This window comes from Telmatherina bonti, assembly GCF_933228915.1.
Source record: "Telmatherina bonti genome assembly, chromosome: 10".
Classification (NCBI taxonomy): Eukaryota; Metazoa; Chordata; class Actinopteri; order Atheriniformes; family Telmatherinidae; genus Telmatherina; species Telmatherina bonti.
The window spans coordinates 33,687,141-33,706,344 of NC_136628.1; the positions used below are offsets into that span (position 1 = coordinate 33,687,141).

At 39.6% G+C, this 19,204-nt stretch overlaps 1 protein-coding gene across 1 annotated transcript in view; it reads left to right on the forward strand.

The window, feature by feature from the left end:
* pknox2 (pbx/knotted 1 homeobox 2) overlaps positions 1-19,204 on the forward strand; it is a 133,145-nt gene that overhangs the window by 38,327 nt on the left and 75,614 nt on the right. The window lies entirely within an intron of this gene.

The following is a 19,204-nucleotide window of genomic DNA, read 5'->3' on the forward strand; positions in this document are numbered from 1 at the left end:
TCTGTGCGATATTAGCTTCAGTAAATCAAGATGTAACCTTGCCTTGATGCAGTTCACTTATTTGATACCAAAGGCCCAGCAGATGTGAATTAGTGTAGGGTACAGTGCCATTGTTAATTTTACAATGGGCAGCTTCCAAACCCAATATGGTATCAACACCCTCCCCTTTTTTTTTTGTTTTTTTTAATAATTTCTTACACCAAAAGCTTGAGATTCTGCAAACTAGAATCAGCAAGGACAATTTTCTATGATAATTAAACTATTTCAGGCTTTAGTTTTGCTACAAAATGCATGGTTGACCTTTTAACTGGGACTTGCTGACATACTCTGCCTGACCTCTGTGTGACACGTCTTTGGGATAACACTCAGTGTTGTTCATTATTAGCCTCGCTGTGTGATCTCACACTTCCCTCCATCACACTCGCTACCTCTGTGCTTAACCGTCATCCTCCAGTCCACCCATATCCATTTCTCCCTCACCCGGGCTCTTTACCCCACCAACCCTAATTGTAATTATGTTGATTTAACTTAGACGCATGCGGCTCCCTCCCTGCCATCTGAATGGAAGCTTATTAGTTTGAATATATTTTTTTTTATATTTATTTATTCCCATTTCTCAGGGTCCCTGTCGACATTTCCAATTACTCTTGTCGTGCGGCTGTAATTGCCTCCATGCTAATGGCCGCCAGACAATCGTGCTAAATGAGGTGAGGCCGAGAGGCTAGGAGCCCGACTTCATTAAGAGCTAATGGGATTTTATAAGGGGGACTGAAGACCCAGCTAATCAAAAAGAGGGAGATGGAAGGAAAACAAAACAGATGGAGGGGGAGAGCAGAATCACCACCGTACTAACTTTGCCTGCTACTTTTCTGGGCACTGATGGGGGGAAAAAAGAAAACCTTCGACTTCTTTTAGAAGAATTTTGCCAAATTGTAAACACAGCACTAAAAAAAACTCTAGACACTTCACAGGTAACCATCAACAATTCCTTGTCAGGTCCAACTTTATGTATACAAACTATTTTTGTGTGTCACACTCTTGAGAAATTTAGTCTTTAGGCAGTGATTTTCCTTTAACACGTAACAAAAAAAAAAAAACAGATATATTTCTGAGTGAAGTGGACAGTCCAGGCCAAGTCTTCCCACATTATTCACACATTTAGACGTGGAGAGTCAACGGCACAAAAATAGATGTGAATGCGAGTTGTTGTTCACAACAGCTTGTTATAAGATCAGTGCAATGATGCTCACTGAAAAACTGCGTAGGTTAAAGACCAGCTAATGCAACAAGAGACCATTCGGGTCGAGCATAATGAAATGATTCAGAGCGGCTGCTTTTATTGCCTAATAAAGCACTCAGCTTAATTACTATGAAAATATGTATTCTTGTACACATTATGATGCAAACTCTGAACTCTTGTAAAGCAGGTCTGTGAAACTAACAACCTGTAAATGGCTTTTAAAGCCAGGCCAGAGTCTTTAAGTTCTTGTGATGATAATGTTTCTCTTATTTTTCCTGCAGAAGACCTCTAGTCCTTGTAGATTAATGGGTTATTATGCATGCAATCCTCTTCAGAGGTTTTTGCACAGATTTCTATTGTTTAAGTCAGGGTCCTGGAAAACCCTTGGATCTTTGCCTTATTAGGTGGTCCATCATAAATGTTTGTGGCGTGTTTAATTTTCAGGGATTTTACAGATTATGTGATAATGTGGCTAATAATATTTATCTTAAATCCATTTTCTGTTTAACTTTGAATTATTGCTCCACTGGCTGCAACTCTAATACAATTGCTTCAAGATTTGTTTCCAACATGCATCAAGCTTGTTTAAATATTCATTTGTAACTCTCTCATGCATCGAGACCCATATCCAAAAACTGCAAAATGACTACAGCATCATTTTCAAAGGATGCATGCACTCCAGGACAGTTGAGGAGGTTTGGTTGGATTTGGCAAGGAATTATGAAAAAAAAATATTTTTCTTTGGTTTGCTTTAACACGACACTCTGTTCAAGCAGACCAAACCACCTGGACAGCGTCATGCAGTTACAACGACTTCTCACTAGGGGGCAATATTTTGCCCAAAACAACCAATGGATATCTAAGATTTGCATCAAAGGGTTCATAGAAACCAATTTATTGAAATTAAAAGTGGCCTTGCTGAGCAAACAAACAGTTTGCATCGTATCTTCTTATCTCTTCGATTTAGTCCCCATCTTAAACATTCAAAGTCGACAGTGGAGAGGAAAAAATACTTTTAAACTGGAAGGAAAACCCTCCAGTGGAACCATGATGAGGATGAGGAACCATCAGCCTAAACCAGTTGGGAGATGAAGCCATGCTAGATCCTTCCACACACTGACTGAACCAATATATCTAAGGCACCAACTCAACTTGAGTGCATCTCTCTAGCCTCAGCTCCATATCTGCAAGAGATGGCCCACATACAACATCTTTTTGACATTTGGGTCACATCTGGCCAGCATGTTTTTTGTCACTCAATTTATGTCTGTTCCATGACCTTGTGTAATAGACAACAGAGTTCATACCAGAGGACCAACCCCCTGCAAAGCCCACTTCTTGAAAGAAAATATAATAGTAATAGACGATGTCATCAAGATGTATTTTTGAAAAGTACTGTGTGTATAGTTCATTAGTTCAGACTGATCTACTTAAATCCTGCACACAGAGTGTTGAGGTAATAAACATCTTCCAGCCCTGAGAAGCACTAAATGAAACCATCAAGTCCACAAACCAAACAACTACTGTGGTGTGTGTGTGTGTGTTGCATGTGATTAAGTTGCTTTAAGAACACACAAATACATTCATAATGTCACTGCTTTGAGGTTGTGAGAATGAATAACTTAATATACTGTCAGATAAATTTTTCTAGTGGACACTGCAGTGAAATGGTATCAGTTAATCTGTCTCTTGGTCAATTAAGGAGAAGAAAGAGAAAAAAAAAGAAATTAGGTCTCTCTTTTTTTTATTTCCTCATCCCAGTGGAGCCAGAAGGGAGGCACTTATCTCATTTGGGCACAACATGCAAATAGAGACGGGACCAGGGGGAATTCAGTGATATAAACAGCTCAGAAACGTTTTACTGTCTGGACACAAGGATAAAATCAGGCCACTTATTCACAGGTTGGGGTGTGGGCAGAGGTACTTTTGTGAACTGCTTTTATACAACTTAGTTAAGAATAAATTGGTTTATACGGCATATATATCCAGACCTTTGTTTATGTCTTAAATACTTTTTCAAACAAGACCAGCATGGAGTATCTGTATTAAACACTATGGCATTTCAAACGGATGTCTGCAAATTAGAGTGTAAATGGTCTAAACTCTGTAGATTTACTCAAATTGTTTAGTTTTTTTCAAATACTGAATCACATGGAATTAATTTTAATAGAAAGTCAATTCAAGACTTAATTTATTCCAAATATTTGATTAATCCAAGAGTATAAAGGTTTTCACTTTGAACTTTGTAAAATGATAATAATGGAAAGGTGAAGGCATTTTTTTTTTTTTGCAATAGATGAGGTTTGAAGAAGTTCAAAACTTGCCTCAGTTTTTCCCAAAGACTTTATTCGTCTTGTATTGACTGCTTTGATGTAAGTGTTACTTCTTTTATGTCACAATTGTATCTTTAATACACACTTATGCAACACTATCACATAATTTTCAGCATTTTCTGTCTCACAAAGTGACCAAACATATGAGTTTTGGTTTCTACCTTGATAAATCAATGCTGAAATGGTAGACTTCTTCTTGAAGAAGTGTAAGGCAGATGTGTATGCAATCATTTGGGCCGCGGGGTGTTTTTGTCCCCTAATACGCCGTTCATCTGGGTTGCACTGATGGTGGGATGATGGTTGTGGTTTAAGGCTCGGCTGTGGTAGAAACAGCTGTCCCACAGCTGCTATCTCTCCTGCTTCGGGGAGGGAGGGTGAGTGGGTGCTGGGGCTGAAAAACAGTCCCAAATCTCCTGGGTCAGAGCCCTGGTATGGCGGTCTCCCTGGCAACTGGAGCTGAGACTGTGGTGGTGTGTGTTTCTCTGTATATGTGTGTACAGTATGTGTTAGCAGGGCATAGAGTCTGGCCACTGAAAGCAGAGTACCGAGGGTTAAGGATACAGAGTCGATCATCTCTTTATCAGTGCCTCGGCTTGGCAAATGCTACCATTGACTGTTTCCTCGAGATAATGTGAAAGGAGTCCAAAGCTTCACAAAGTGACATTTTCCCTCTAAAACCAACAATCAGCCGCATTCAAAAGACACCGATGATTAATACGCTGCCTCTCCCTCTTTGACTAAAACTACTCCCTAAGCTCAACATGAGAGAATGTGAAGCTCTGTGAGACAGAGACACCGAGGGAGAAAAAGGGGGGCTTTGAGGAAGGGAGGAGAATGTGAGTTTGGGAGGAAAGAAAGAAGAGAGAGCAATGGCAATAATGAGAAAGAAAACAAGAGGGATGAGGAGGAGAGGCTCTGGAGATGGAAAAAGCATGGAGCAGAGGGAGATGAATTGGAAAGGGAAATGGATATGTGGAGAAACTTGGCTTCTGCCCCATCAAAATAGCAGTTGTCATGCTCACTCAACCCTCCTTCCCCAGTCTCTCTCTCTCTCTCTCTCTCTCTCACACACACATGGACAGAAACCATCAATATCCCAGCATCTATGCACATGAAGACACATGATGGGAAAAAGGTTAGTTTTGTCTTTCTATATTCTATTTATCCAAAACAATGGGCAATAAAGAAAACACAGCCTCTTTCAAGTCAAAGGTTTTACAAGTCAGGACAAAATAAACAATCTGGTCCTCATGAGGTCTTATTAAAAAAAAAGAAAAAGTGCAATAACTTTAAAAGGCCAATAATGAAAATACATGTCACACTATATTATTTATATAACATCAGGTCAGATAAAATGCAGAAACGATTTGCAAAAACTGCATCCACCCCATAATTCATTAGCTTGGGAACCATATCTATGAGCAATAACTTGAAGTAATCCCTTTCTGAAGGATGTTATCAGCCTCTCACATCGTTGTGGAGGAATTTTGACTCTCTGAAAGTCTCACCACAGCATTTCAATCAGGTAGAAGTCTGGCCTTTGACAGGACCATTGCAAAACCTTTATTCTTTCCTTTTTAAGTCTTTCTGTTGGAGATTTTCTGTTAAGTTTTCGACCGTTGTTCGAACGCACAAAACAATCTCAGCCAAGTTTTATCTGTCAGACAGATGGTCTCACATTTGACTAGAACAATCTGGTACACAGAGGAGTTTATGGTCCTGCAATCGTTCCAAACAAGTCATCATTATTGACCTTTCCTGATTGTATTGTCATGAACTCAATAGTCTAACTGAGGCATGGATAGTCTGAGATGTTGTTTCTTTGGGATTTTTTTTGTTCTATATTTGAGAATTATGTGTTCTGACGCAGGGCTAAACTTGTTTGAACGTCTATTTCTCAGAAAATTGGAGATTCCACTTATGAATAATCACTCTCACTGTTGAACAATTGACTCGACATAGTTTGGAAATAACTTTATAATTATTATTGGAAATAACTTTATAAATGTTAAACACCTTTTTGGTAAAACTGTTGTTTTTATGACACAATTATGAGCAAATGCAAAAGGTGGAACTTGACATTGTCGAAGTGCAGTGCCTGTACAGACCAACCGGCACCCTCTGTATCTTTTGCACCTTTCCTGTTTCTGTGCATGGAAAACCGATTGGGTCGGGCATGTCAAAACGCCTTGAGCATGTACACACCAAACGTGTTGTGAAGGCGCACCAAATGCAACCTGAACATGCCCCAACGCACGCACCCGGTCAAACTAGCCCCCCACATTCCGACAACCCGACACTTAAGCCTAAATGCTTCAAAACACACGAGGCTCTCCGCAACAACAATGCCTGGCAGCCAGTGAGTTTAAAGCTTGCATGTGGAAGTACCTCACCTTGTATATGTGGTTTTGTTTGCCGGGAAAGTCCTGTTCATTCATTAAGGTGTAAATACACAAATTGGGATTTTGATTAAGATCAAAGAACCTTTGCAAACATAGTTCTGTCATGGCGTGGCTGGGGTGTGGACCCAAACACAGAGACAAGAGCCAAGGAATGCAGGATCAAGATTGTTTTAATCCGATCAGAAGAAGTCAGGGAGCTAACACAATGAACCAGCAAACAGAACTGAAACAACGGCCTATAAATACTGTGAAACCAAACAAGAAACAGGTGTAGTGAATGAAACTAACAAGACCAGGTGAAAACTGAACAGGAAACTACAAAATAAAACATGGACCTGGAGCATGGAAAATCTCATCTCATAATGTGTTCTTCTAGTAAACAAAGTGAACTATCATCCAAAAAGCATTGTAGGTTCAATGCAGGGCATTGGGGATAGTTACAACCAAAACGTGTGTGTGTGTGCGTGTGTGTGTGTACACGTGTGTGTGTGTGTGTGTGTGTGTGTGTGTGTGTATAGGACAATAGCCGGTTCCGGCCAGAAGAACTGGCTTGCAGTTAGACTTGAAAGATCGCTGTCAAAGTTCTGATTGTTTTATGGTCAACCAAAGACCACCGAGGTCTGATCCAGCTCCATGCTTTGTTCCTGGTGAGTGTGTTGAGCTTGAGCAGGGTTTCTTCTTCTTCATTTGACATGACAAATAGCAGAAACTGTGATACACATTTCCACTAGGAAAGAAGTAGCAGTCAAGTAGTCATGTAGGGAAAAAAGCATCAATAATCACTTTATAATATCAGAATCATAATCTAATCAGAATGTGTCAAGAGATTCCCAACCCATGTGTCTGTCCTCATTGGTATTGTGTTCACACACACCTGGTTACTCCCGATCAAATGTTCAAAACTTTGACAGATGTTCTCATACAGTAGGTGATCATTTAGTCAGTGCATTTGATTAGCAACACTTATGCATTCTTAATTACCTTTAAAAAGTTTGGGTTTGCTTAATTTTTCACACATTTTTAGTTTAGTATGACATGCAGTGTTGTGTATCTGAAGTTATTTCTATATAAGACCTAGTTAAGACTAGATAATGATGATGATGCGTGAAACTACTGTATCATACGTGCACATGTGTCCGAATTTACTTTTTTTTTTACATCGCTCTATCACTACCCTGGATAAAACATTACTCTTATCAGATGGCTTTTAAACTTACCAATAATAGTTTATATGTTTCCCAACACACTGCAACACTGCTCCAGTACGAATCACTGCTGTTCTTTGTTTTGCTTTGATCTGCATATAGCTGTATTTAACACCTGTGCATGTTTATGTTATTAGTGATACAGTTATTGCTCAATCTTGGTAATTATCCTGGACGGTACATTCTCACACTTAAACTTTAAAATTATAGCGCCCACCCGCCTTCTGTGCAAACACGTTTGTTGAAGTGAGTTGGTGTTGTGCTCGGTGAGAAATCCTGTACAGGCCATTACAATAAGCTACCGAGACAAAGACACAGTAACACAGGTGTGAACTCAGACACATGAAGGGCGTACATTGGCTGATCAAGGTGTGAGAGGAGTGTGTGTTGGCGAATGTGTGTGTGTGTGTTAGAGACACAAAGACAGTTTTTTTTTCAGTTCACATCAGCAACACATATTGTACTTTGGTTGCAAAATTAATTTCGATTAATTTAATCTGTTTTTGTTAAAACCATCAATAGTCACTCAGAAATTAGAAACACGTCTGCTTTCATTTAAACATAAAAATGGAAATTTATGCAGTGAGTATGAAAAAACCTTAATTATTACCTTCTGAACACTTAAATGTATCATTTGAACTTATGTTACACAAGAAAGTGTTTTGCAAGCTTAATTATAAAATCATTTTAACATGTTCACAAATTATGGGGAGATTTTTGCAAAGTGTCACCAGAAGAGACATTTTGAGTCTTTTATGCATATCTGCAAGACATGGCAGTCAAGAAGAGTAAAATACAAGTTTAATCACAATATACTGATACAGCAGATAACAATGAAATGAAGTGAGCTTTTTTTTGTATCCGCTCCTATCTGAATGGACCGAGCAACAACCTCTGACGATTAAAAGTGAAGCCTATGTGGAAGTTGCCAAAAACTGCAGTTCCCCCTTCATCCACTGGGGGCTCCAAAACGGAGCAAATCCCCATAGACTCCCATGTTAAAAAGACCATTACAGCAGAAATAAACATGTTTACAGCCTGGTACAAAAACAATTTTTGGTTTAATAGGTCAGGTTTACCTTCATGATAACTGTGAAGGAAGTCACTTTTTTCTAACTCTGTTTAGAAGTAATTTCATCTCAAAATTTGGCATAATTAGGGGCGTGTCCTTTTGATTGACAGTTACCCAATCTCCTGCTTCAAGAAGGAGTAATGTAGAACAAGCACTTTTTTTTAGCTGGTTTAATGCACTAGACAAATATGAATATAAAATAGATTTTCTTTGTAGTTATATGACATCTGAGGTCACACTTTATTTCACACACTGGTAAGACGAAGCTGAAACCCTTCGAAGATGCGGCTCGTACAACGTGACATTGGATAAATTTGGCAACCTTTTGATAAATCAGAAAAAAATATTGACGCTGAATTGTTTTGTGGTGGATGCTCATGCTAAAAGATAGCATGACAGAATTTCACATTATGCCCACATTAAAACAGGTTACACAGTTTAATACATTTTAAAACTGATTTATGACCGAGTTAATAATGTACTAATAGTTTGTAAACTTTTGACTCTTTATTATTGTATCCATTTAAACATACTTTTTCTTTATAAGACTTGTAGAGCAGTTAATGAGCATTTGTCTCTTTTTGTTCATGATGTGAGCAATTATATTGTCAGCAATTGTCTGCACACCCAGTAAGACATAATGTAGTCTGACGCCAATGCATCTAGCATGTATAGGCCAGGGTTCACGGCCATCTTCTATCTTTTGCGTACTTTAGTTTAAAAAAAAAAAAGGCCTTTATGATATGAAATTTCCAGTGTAGCTGCTGCTGACACACTTCGCTGTTTCTTTTGTCAGACAGTGAAGTTCTCAAAGGTTATGGCAAAAAGCCCGTTAAGACTTCCATTTGTAGTTGCTTCCTACATTTCTAGGTTCTACCACCACTGTAATGCAACAAAGAATTGATAATGGTCTCAGTTAACAGTATCATTCAAGCAGCTTAAATACCTGCGACATGAATTCGCACACACTTGCACGTATGATTTTCTCCCAAAGTGAAGGTTCGAAGCAGCACTGCTGTGTTGCTGGACATACTTTAGTGATTAATGCAATTCCCCTCCTCGGTGGTCCAGTTAAATGGTGAGGTCAAGCTGGCTTGGCTCAGCTGTGCATGTAAATGTATGAAGTATTGCCCCTGTACCATGATGCTCCCACTGCTTCCACAAGTTAGAGCTCATAGAGCACGTTCGCTAATTAATTCATGACCTTCTGGCTGGAGCATGTGGAGAGGTGATTATGTGTGGGGAAAACGGTTTTCTTGGACCAGGTTGTCTTATGGGATGAATGCTGAGACAAATTGTGTAGAATAAGGTCTGGTTCCAGTCAGGATATGCAGAATATCATCTATGAACACACAACACGTCCAACCTTGAAGCAGATGGTCTCCAGCAGCAGAAGACCACACCGGGTTCCCTCCTGTCAGTAAGAACAGGAAACTGAGGCTACAATTCACACAGACTCACCAGAACTGGACAGAACTGCATCTCAGTCCAGTAGAGCAGCATTGGGATGTGGTGGAAGGGTGTGGGTAGTGGATGTGCAACAACTGTTGATGCTTGATGTCAATGTGACGCAAAATCTATGAGGAATGTTTCCTAAACCTTCCTCTGAAAGCAAAAAAAATGCTCCAACCTGGTACGAGCAGGAATGACCAAATAAAATGGTCCTCCAACTCTTGGTAAGAACGCTCCCACTTTGGCCAACAGCTCATTGGTTGAGCTGTCTTTCAGGAGAGGCTAGTTTAAGTTAAACCACTGAGTTTTTGTTTGGTATTTAATAAAACTTGTGCTTTGTTTGCAAAACCAATGTGATCAAGAAAGTACGATCATTAAGTGTTGTAACCTAAAATACTGATGGTGACTTTAGGCAATATAAAAATACCTCATCACTCAGTTGATGCAAAAAGCCAAAACAAACATAAAAATCATGATGCTCATACTTATCTTTATGAGATATCGTTCTATCTTGGCCTGTGGATCCTCCCCACTCCCACCCACCCAAAAGAAAAAGCCTTAAACACAAATTTGAATCATAGTCTGCCTGTCAGTCACAAATGGGACAATTTCAGCAGGACAGGAAGATGCCGATCATAGGGAGGTGGATGTTGTCTCCATAGTAACAGACCTCTTGTGAAAAGGTCAGTGTCAGAGGCTTTTACCTCAGACAAAACGGAGAAAAGATCATATGAGAAGGAGTCGCTCAAGAACAAAAAGTATTATTATCTATTTTTATATACGCCCCCACCCCCACCCCCTTTCAGTGCACACACACACACACACACAGCCTCGCACACGCCACACCACTGCCAGCAATATTTCAACAATGATAAAAATGCGTAATTTTAAATAGTGCAATTACATGGCTGCAAATGGTGAGAGCCCCCTCTCTGTATTATTATTATTTCTTTATTCTCTTTTGAAGTCGGGAATTGAAAAGAGAGAGTGGTGGTCGGCCCGCGCGACGCCTGAGCTTTGTGTTTCGCTGCAGATACGTCGCCTGCCTGCCCCCTCAATCATTGGCAGCTCCTTCCTCTCCCCTCCCTCTCAAGTCATTTTAATTAAGTCAGTCTCACTGGCATGGTAGGCAAAGATAATTGGAGAGGGTTTTTGGATGCCATTTACTCTAAATGACGCCTGTTTCTTCCCATTTTCTTGCTTTTTCCTCCACTCTCACAGCTTCTTCCACAACCCCTCCCCACTGCTCCTCATCTCCCTGGCAGAGTTACCTATCTTCCCCCTTCCCTTTTTTTCTACTCTTCCATCTTATATTCAAACGTGAAATATGGATTAACCTCTTCTGTGTGGCTCAGGGGACGACTTCCTGTGAATTGCAAATTTTGGCCAACACTGCAATTTATTGAAATGGCAAATCAGGCAAAGCAATTTACTGGAAATGAGGAGCTTCTTTGAACTCTCCTCCTTTGAAAAAGTTTGTTTTCTCATTGCACAGGAAGCGAGTAATCTTATAGAAACGTCCATAAAAAAAAGTACAATTCTGAGAAACAAGATGGGCTTTGATTTACATATTTCTTTGTGTAAATGAGGTGTCGGGATGAGCTTTGGGGGGAAAAAAAGACAGAAAAACTGGGGTTTCATAGGCAGGACATCTTAACACTGAATTACCTGAAGAGGTTTGTAATTTTACCAAGTTAATTGCACGACAGAAAATGACAAGTTTGTAATTATTTATGCAATTTTAACGTAGCAGACATGCTTAGATTAGTCTACAGCACACTGCAGACTGAAAAACTGTAAAATGACCACTCTTTGAAATAACCGTTTTTCTGCTTTGCTGTTTGGTAAAATATATTTTAGCCTCTGTTTTACTACTCAGCTCAACTCAGCTTGGGTTATTTCTCTTCACAAATCAATCCCAACTCACTGGCAAGTCGACTGAAAGTTGTTTGTGGCATAATCGCTACACAACAACTTGGGACATTGAGGCGATGGTATCCCAGCTGAGCGCTCTATAGTTTATAGGATGCATTCGCGCCATAATCGTCTACGTACGATTAGGACTTGGTTTATTTGGAGTGTCCCACTGTGTTCATGCTGCATGACTCAAATGGGACCCTTTAGATAACGTATCCCACTCCCTGCCAGAGGAGAAGCCAGACCCTGAAAGAGGAAAACTTGTTCATCTATTGGCTAATGCTAAACAACTTCTGTTTCCAACACATTACAGCGAAACATGCAGCTGCATCAGATCCTCGCCATTGGGTTGGTTATATTTCTGTTAGAACTTTTACCAAGTTCTTCCTGTCTGGCTGTGAACCATTTCTCCAGACAAAGCTGCCCGTTGTATGTGTTGGTTGTGTTTACTCGCGGTGCCATGTACTGAACCGACAATGCACTTTGCTCTGTATTTGATAAAGAAATATGTTGCAAAAGTGTAATGGAAACACTTTTTTTTTGCATTTACGTGTCCCCAGATGTGACGTGGGGGGGTGGTTTGATCAGTTCAGTTCATTTCCAGTAGAGATGGCGCGGAGTGGAACAAACGCCAGAGAATTTCACAATTTTAGAAAAGAAAAGGAGGGAGAAAAGCTTTGAAATGCCGTTGCAAATTTTCTGCAACAAGTAGAAAACCCCAAAATAACTCAACATGTCTACCTTGTATAAGTCGCAATTCTTGTCAAATTTCATCAACTGGACGAGATTTTCCGAGAACTGTGGCTTGTGGTTCAGTGGAAACACCTGCAAATTGCAGTTGTTTGTCAAAACTTAGCTATATCGCTTTTATTTTGCAAAAAATGTAATGGAAACACAGCTATAGACAGACACGAACGTGCACGCAGGTGACCTCACTGTCAGCAGACAGATGTGTTTGTCTGAAAACATGTCAACTGGCCGAAAGTCAGACAAAATGGAGAGTTTTTAACATTCTCTCAAAGAGGTGAAGATGGAAATACCGTCGCTTCGGTGAGGAGCAGCTGGACTATTTCTCTTGCTCCGGCGTAATGCTGATAGCGTGACGTCCATCATAGGAACGTGCACAGCTGAACAAGCCGATCCATCTGCAACGTAGGAATCTGAGTCAGATTATGGCTAAAAATTGATCTTTGTAGGTTTTAATGTCAACACATTATCTGAGATCTAAACTTTCTGAACATTTAGAGCGACTTCATGGAATCGAACGGTTTCATCAGCAACACTGTTTCTGTCTGGACAGTTTTTTTTCCCATCATGCCATTCTGGTCATTTCAAAATCATAGTTATGTGATCGCTCCCAGATTTTCACGTAAACACAGTCAGTGCTTTTATTAAATAGTTAGCTGAGAATGTCTTTAAAATTCATCGAAAATGTACGTTGTTTTACTACTAGCGGTAAGTAAATCTGTTTTATAATCAAATTGCATTGAATTGAAATTAAAAATAGGACGTTCTGGTTTGATTCAGGAAACGAGTCATGGTACAGAACCTGAATGCAAAGGCATTTTTATACAACCAACCAAACTGTGACTCAGCACAAAATAAAATACACATGACAATTTAACACAGTTTATAATTCATGTTCATATCTTTTATAGTTTATATCTTGCACTTCTACTGCTCTGCAACCAACCATCCACACATTCTGCATATAATTTGGTGCTTCTTTAAGGAGTTTATTTTTTTCTGAGTGCAGGTTGAAGAAACTTTCTGTAATAGAGATGAGAGTCCAGCTGGTCCCAGACCACATCCATATGTTAGTAGTTACTTCCACCTAAACATGCTAGTTCATGTTTATCTTCAAGATGCTAACTTTAAATAAATTGTACGACTCGGTTTGGAGTAACACTGAAGGATTATGCTACATATGAAGTGCAGCAGTCCCTGTAATAAACGTGTCCTAACAAATGCGTGTTGGCAAAACCACCAGCGTTTCTATGGCCTGCGCTGTCAGCTGCGTGGGATTTATCAGTGTGTGTGAGTGTTAAGTGCGTGTGAGGGGCTCCCTCTATCAATCAGGAAGGGCCGGGTCTTGCTGCTGAAAGGGGGCTACGGTGGGCCACCCATCCAGGCAAGCGCTCTGCGGAGATCCAATGTCCTTAGTGCTTTAATGTGCTCCAGATGTCCTTTCAGCTCGGAAGAAAAAGGAAGGGGGGGAGGGAGAACTGGAGGCTATCGTACCTCAAAGCGGACCTCGATCTGGTTTACAGACTGTAGCTGTGGTTTGTCAAATGTTCTCCTCTGGGGGATTGTCACTGCTGCACCTGCAGTTTGTGTTCTTTTATAGCTCAAGAGTTACTCTCAACAAGACAAACAACGTTTCTCTGTGCATCCTGATGAGGCTTGCACGCTCTTTGTTTATTCCTTGCAGACCGATGTTGCTTTGTTTCCTCCTCATGCCACGAAAGATGCCCAGTTTGCAGTCTGAAAGAGGACTGAGCCCGTTGTGGAACTGGTTCTGAACACAAGACATCCCTTTATGCTCATGTCTGGAAATGTTTCAACTTTCTTCCCAAGAAGTCCTGTTTTGGTGGTTTTACAGTAGATGGATCTACATGCTGCAGCGCCTGAAGCTGTTGCTATGGAGCGTACCCTAGCTGAAGATCACCAGAGGGCAAAGAGGAGTGGTCTGGATTTCCAAACACTTTGTTTCAGAGCAGCTGAATCCTGTCAAATCTGCTCCGAATTTAAATGTGGACTGATTTAAGCTGCAGATTGTTTATCAGGGCTGCAGTAAACAACTAATAGGATCGTTTGAAACAGATGTTTTTCATGGTCTCTTTTCAGCATTTTGTTAATGTTAATGTTTGAGAGAGTCGTGATGTGCAGATCTAAGTAATGAAGGCTCTCCAGCTGGTAGCTATAGCCACTGCTATTAGAGCTATATGCAACTGAAAGTTGTGATGTTGATCTGTGATAAATAAAATCCAATGATCTTGCAGAACTTTTGCAAATAGCTTTTGGTAAATCATACTGAAAAGAGTGTTTTCTATTGCAGTGTGAAATGTTTAGTTATTAAAATCAGTGTCTGCCAGATGTTGTATAGTTTATAATCGATGCAATGATGTCTAATGAGAAACTTTGGGATCGCCAGATAAGATGTCAGTAAAAAGTCAGTTTTAAAATCTGACTTTATTTGGGCCTTTAACAAATCTAAAAACAAAGGGAAAACATATTTATATTTACCATTTATAAGTGTGGGATAAATCAACATTCTTGTCATCCATTATTGTATTATCAATATGTCCACCAGGGGGCAGAAGACAAGGATCAGATTGTAAACTAGTAAGTTTCTACCGTAAAGTGATGCAGTCTCAAACTGTGTGTTAAATACGACACTTACAGTTTTGCAAAGTTAAGCTTAATTCATGTTTTTGGACCTTCAGAGTACAAAATCCCCATGATCCAACCATGATCAAAACTGGCAACCTTGTAGTGGAAACCAAAACAAAAAGCCTGCAAACTTCTCCAAAAACCTGAAGGTTTATTGAAAGTCATGTTTTATTCTTCTTTGTATGAGAACAGAAAACTGCTGAAGGTTTTTAGGTCTGAAAGGATTAAAATGAGTCTTTGCTCCAGTTCCATCCTCCAGCAACCACTTTACAAACAGCTGACCTTGATGTTGCCAAGAATCTTGAAACTTCATGATGAAATCTAAAATTGCAATACATTTTTTTCTTTTTTTTTTTTTCTTTTTTTTAAAAAAATATTTTAGCCAAATAAATCTAATTTAATCTGTTGATGATGATAAACTTTCATGTAATCTAATGTAAACATGGAATGTATGAGGTGCGTCTGAGCAGATGGTTCTCTGGTGTAGTTTGCATGCAGAAATATTGCAATGAAATGAATTTTTATATACGTTTTTATATTTTCTAGTACTGCCGTAAAAATACCATCCCATCCTAATAACACAAACAGTGTAAGATATGCAAGAAATTGGAGTTGGTCATTAGAGATTCAGGAGTAAAACGGGAAAAAAATGCATATAAATCTATGAATAGAATTGATTCCATGATTTCAAAAATATATGTAGTAATCCCCCTCATAGCAGACTGGTAGTTATTCATGGTAAAATTTACAGAAAATGTACAAACTTGATTCAGCACCGATCATTATGAATGTATTTAGCAATGATCATTTCTTCATCCAAAACAGTGTGAGACAGGAGTGGATAGTGGTGCGTAAACCACAACACAAGATGTCAGTAACTAGTCCTGTATTTAGTGTGATCTCAGTCTGATGATGTGAACAAGTATGGTGAAGAGGACTGTTTAGACACAAACCAGAACATTTAGTGGATGATTCATATTATTATTTTTATTTGTGGTTAATCATCTTCATCATGCTGTTTAAAAAAAAAAAAAAAAAAAAAACACTGAAAAGTTCTATATGAACACGAAAAAGTTCACCTTTAAAGGTTTTAATGTGTTTTTTTTTTTTTATTTCCTTATAAAAAAGATGATTATGTGACTCTGTATGTCAGGTTTAGATTTTATTTATTTAAACAGGCATAAAATGAAATATTATGAGGTTAGAGTTGATGGAAACAGTGTTTTGGGGTTGTATTTTTCAGGCTGTAGGTCTTTTTGGAGCTTTGAAAAGCTCTTTTAGCAGTTTGTGAACATGTTGTAAAGCATTTCTACGTTCAGTGTGTTTTGTAGTTGAGAAAGTCAGATTTTGAGTAAAAACTGAGCCTGTAGATGCTGTATTTGAAGAACAAATGCAAAAGCAGAGGTAGAGCGACGTACAGCCCTTTACTAACAATGCTCCTTTAATAGAGGTTTTGTACCTACTCCTGTTGTGTATATCCTCCTTCTATACGGCTCTTTGTTTCTCTTCCTGTCTCACGGCTTCTCCGGCTCCAGCATAACCTTTCCCTCTGCTTTTCCCTCCGGACTTCTCCTATGTCCTCTATTTACAGCCCACAAACATCTTTCTCACCTTAATCTCTCTTATTTTGAGCTGGCAACCCTCCCCTCTTCAGACTCTTCCTCCCCTCATCTTTCCCTCCCCCGTTTGCGTCCCCACGCCTTCTCCCATCCACTCCTCTGTCCGTCCTCCCCTGCCAGCCGGACTCCACACCCCTCCCAGTGGCCTTTCAGAGGAAATTTAATATGGGTTTGTTTGGGGATTCCAACAATTCCAGTCAGCTGCCGGCTGTCTTTGCCTCCCCGACACTAAGACAAACAGAATCCGTCCAGCCAAGAGCAGCAAACACACGCTGGCGTTGGCCTCATTATTTGCTCCTCACATTTCAGACGACTCCTGCCTCATTCTCTTTTCTTCTCTTCTCATGTGGATAACGAACGTTTTAGCAGCTCGACGTGCATGTTGTGTGTGTGTGTGTGTGTGATCATCTGTAAAGGCTTTCAGATGGCCGCCGTGTTGTACCGCACAGTTTACAAAGTGGATCCGAGGACCACTTTGTGACATCTTGGCAGAATAAACAGGATGCCCATCCTCAAGCTTTCCGTTTAGTTTTTATGAGGATGTTTGAAGGCTGATGATGATGATGCACAGCTTTGATATTTAACTTTGTATTCCGACAGTGACAGAATAAAACGAAGATGAATTAAGTGCTGATTTCATAAAAACTTCCATTTTATACCAAGTTTAACAAAAATCACAAGTTCGAGAACTTTAATACAGTCCTGTTCTTAAAGATTTTTGTCTCATTTTTAATGAGTCATGATTTATTATTATATTAATCCTTTTCATTTGATGCATTTATGAGGCACGCTGCACGGTGGTGTAGTGGTTCGTACTGTGGCCCCACAGTGGGAAGTTGCTGGTTTGAGCCTTTCTGTATGGAGTTTGCATGTTCTCCCTGTGTTTGCGTGGGTCGTCTATACCGTCCAAAGACATGCGTGTTACGTTAACTGGTTTCTCTAAATTGTCCCCAGTAGTGAGTGTGAGTGTGAATGGTTGTTTGTCTGTCTGTGTTGGTCCTGCCATGGACTGGGGACCTGTCCAGGCTGTACCCCGCCTCTTGCCCAGTGACGGCTGGGATAGGCTCCAGCTTTCCATTACCCTGAAATGGACTAAGCAGTTAAAGACGCATTACGCAACTTTATGACCTTAAAACTGTGTGTCCCAGACTTGCACGATGACACAGTGACATCTGTTGTGTATTTCTAGAGCTGCCGCTGCCCAGCAGCGTCCCAAGGCTGAGAAACCAACACTGTACAACATTTACATCCAGGACGCGACGTGACGTTGCAGCAGAGTTTAGCTTCATGGTAAAATAAGGAACTGTCTGTTTTGAACACGCAACATCGCTGATTCAGCAAAGAAACACAAGAAGATTAAAAGAGAGATTTATCATAAGATTTATGATAAGATCGTCTTCTGCTGGCAGGAGAGAGCTAACAGGTCAGGTAGGATGCAAGATGGATGCTGGATTAGCCGTCGTTACGGGCCGCGTGGCGGGAAAATGGCAAAACTTCTGTTGTTTCTTGAAGAAAAAGAATGGATGGATAAATGCATTTGCGAGCGCCTTCTATTTGCTCAAGAAACCGTTACTTAAAAACACAAATTTTGGCCTAAAAAAAGCATGAAATATTGAAAAAAGTTGGTGATTTTGGAAGTATGATGTGATTCAGGCAACACGTCCAGACTTATTCAGTCACAACATGATGCTGATAATCGATGGCTTCGTCCTCCTGCAGGGGGAACATGACTCCAGTGTGTATAGGTGTATAGATGTGTGTATATATAAGTGGGTGTGTATGTGTGCTTATATACACGCGGATGTATGTAGGTTGTTCTCTTTTTCAATCTCTTTTTTTTCTCCCCTCTCTTTCTCTCTACGAGTTGTTTTCTGTTTTCTCTTCTTTTCGATTCTCTTTCTGTCCCTCTTCTGTCCTCTCCGGTCCGGTCCAGCAATACAAACTTTGTAATACAAACAATTATGCAAAATAAATAGAAAAATAAAATTAAAATCCAGAATATCAAGGGGAGCATTATATCTATGATGCTTCCCTTGGCAAAGTAAATTTGCCCAACAGAACACAGCATCCAGAAAATGAATTTTTCCTGCTTAAATGCTGCACAAGACAAAAAAAACAAAAACAAAAAAGAAAAACAAACAAACATAAAAAACATGATGCCACTGTTTGACTGGAGATGATCAATGCATAATAAAAACATCAGATCTCTGCACCACTTTGAAAGTTTTCTTATCAACAATATGACAAAAAAAACCCAAAATAATTTTTCTTATATTTATCTGAAGTTATTTTATTAATGATGAATCTGAATTTAGTCATCCACCTGGAGAAATACCATCAGCTGCTGATCTAAATGAAGCAACTCTTAATGTTTGCCTGACAGCGTTGCTGTTCTCTGTCAAGGCTAATGTCATTTCTGTGAGGAAAATTTACATGCTAGCTGATGTATGAGCTTTTTATGAAATGACATTATATGAAAATAATTGCCCTGAATTTATATAATAAACTGCATTTAATTAGATCATAATGAACTGAAATTAAATGAATTTAACAACTCTGATATAATTCAAC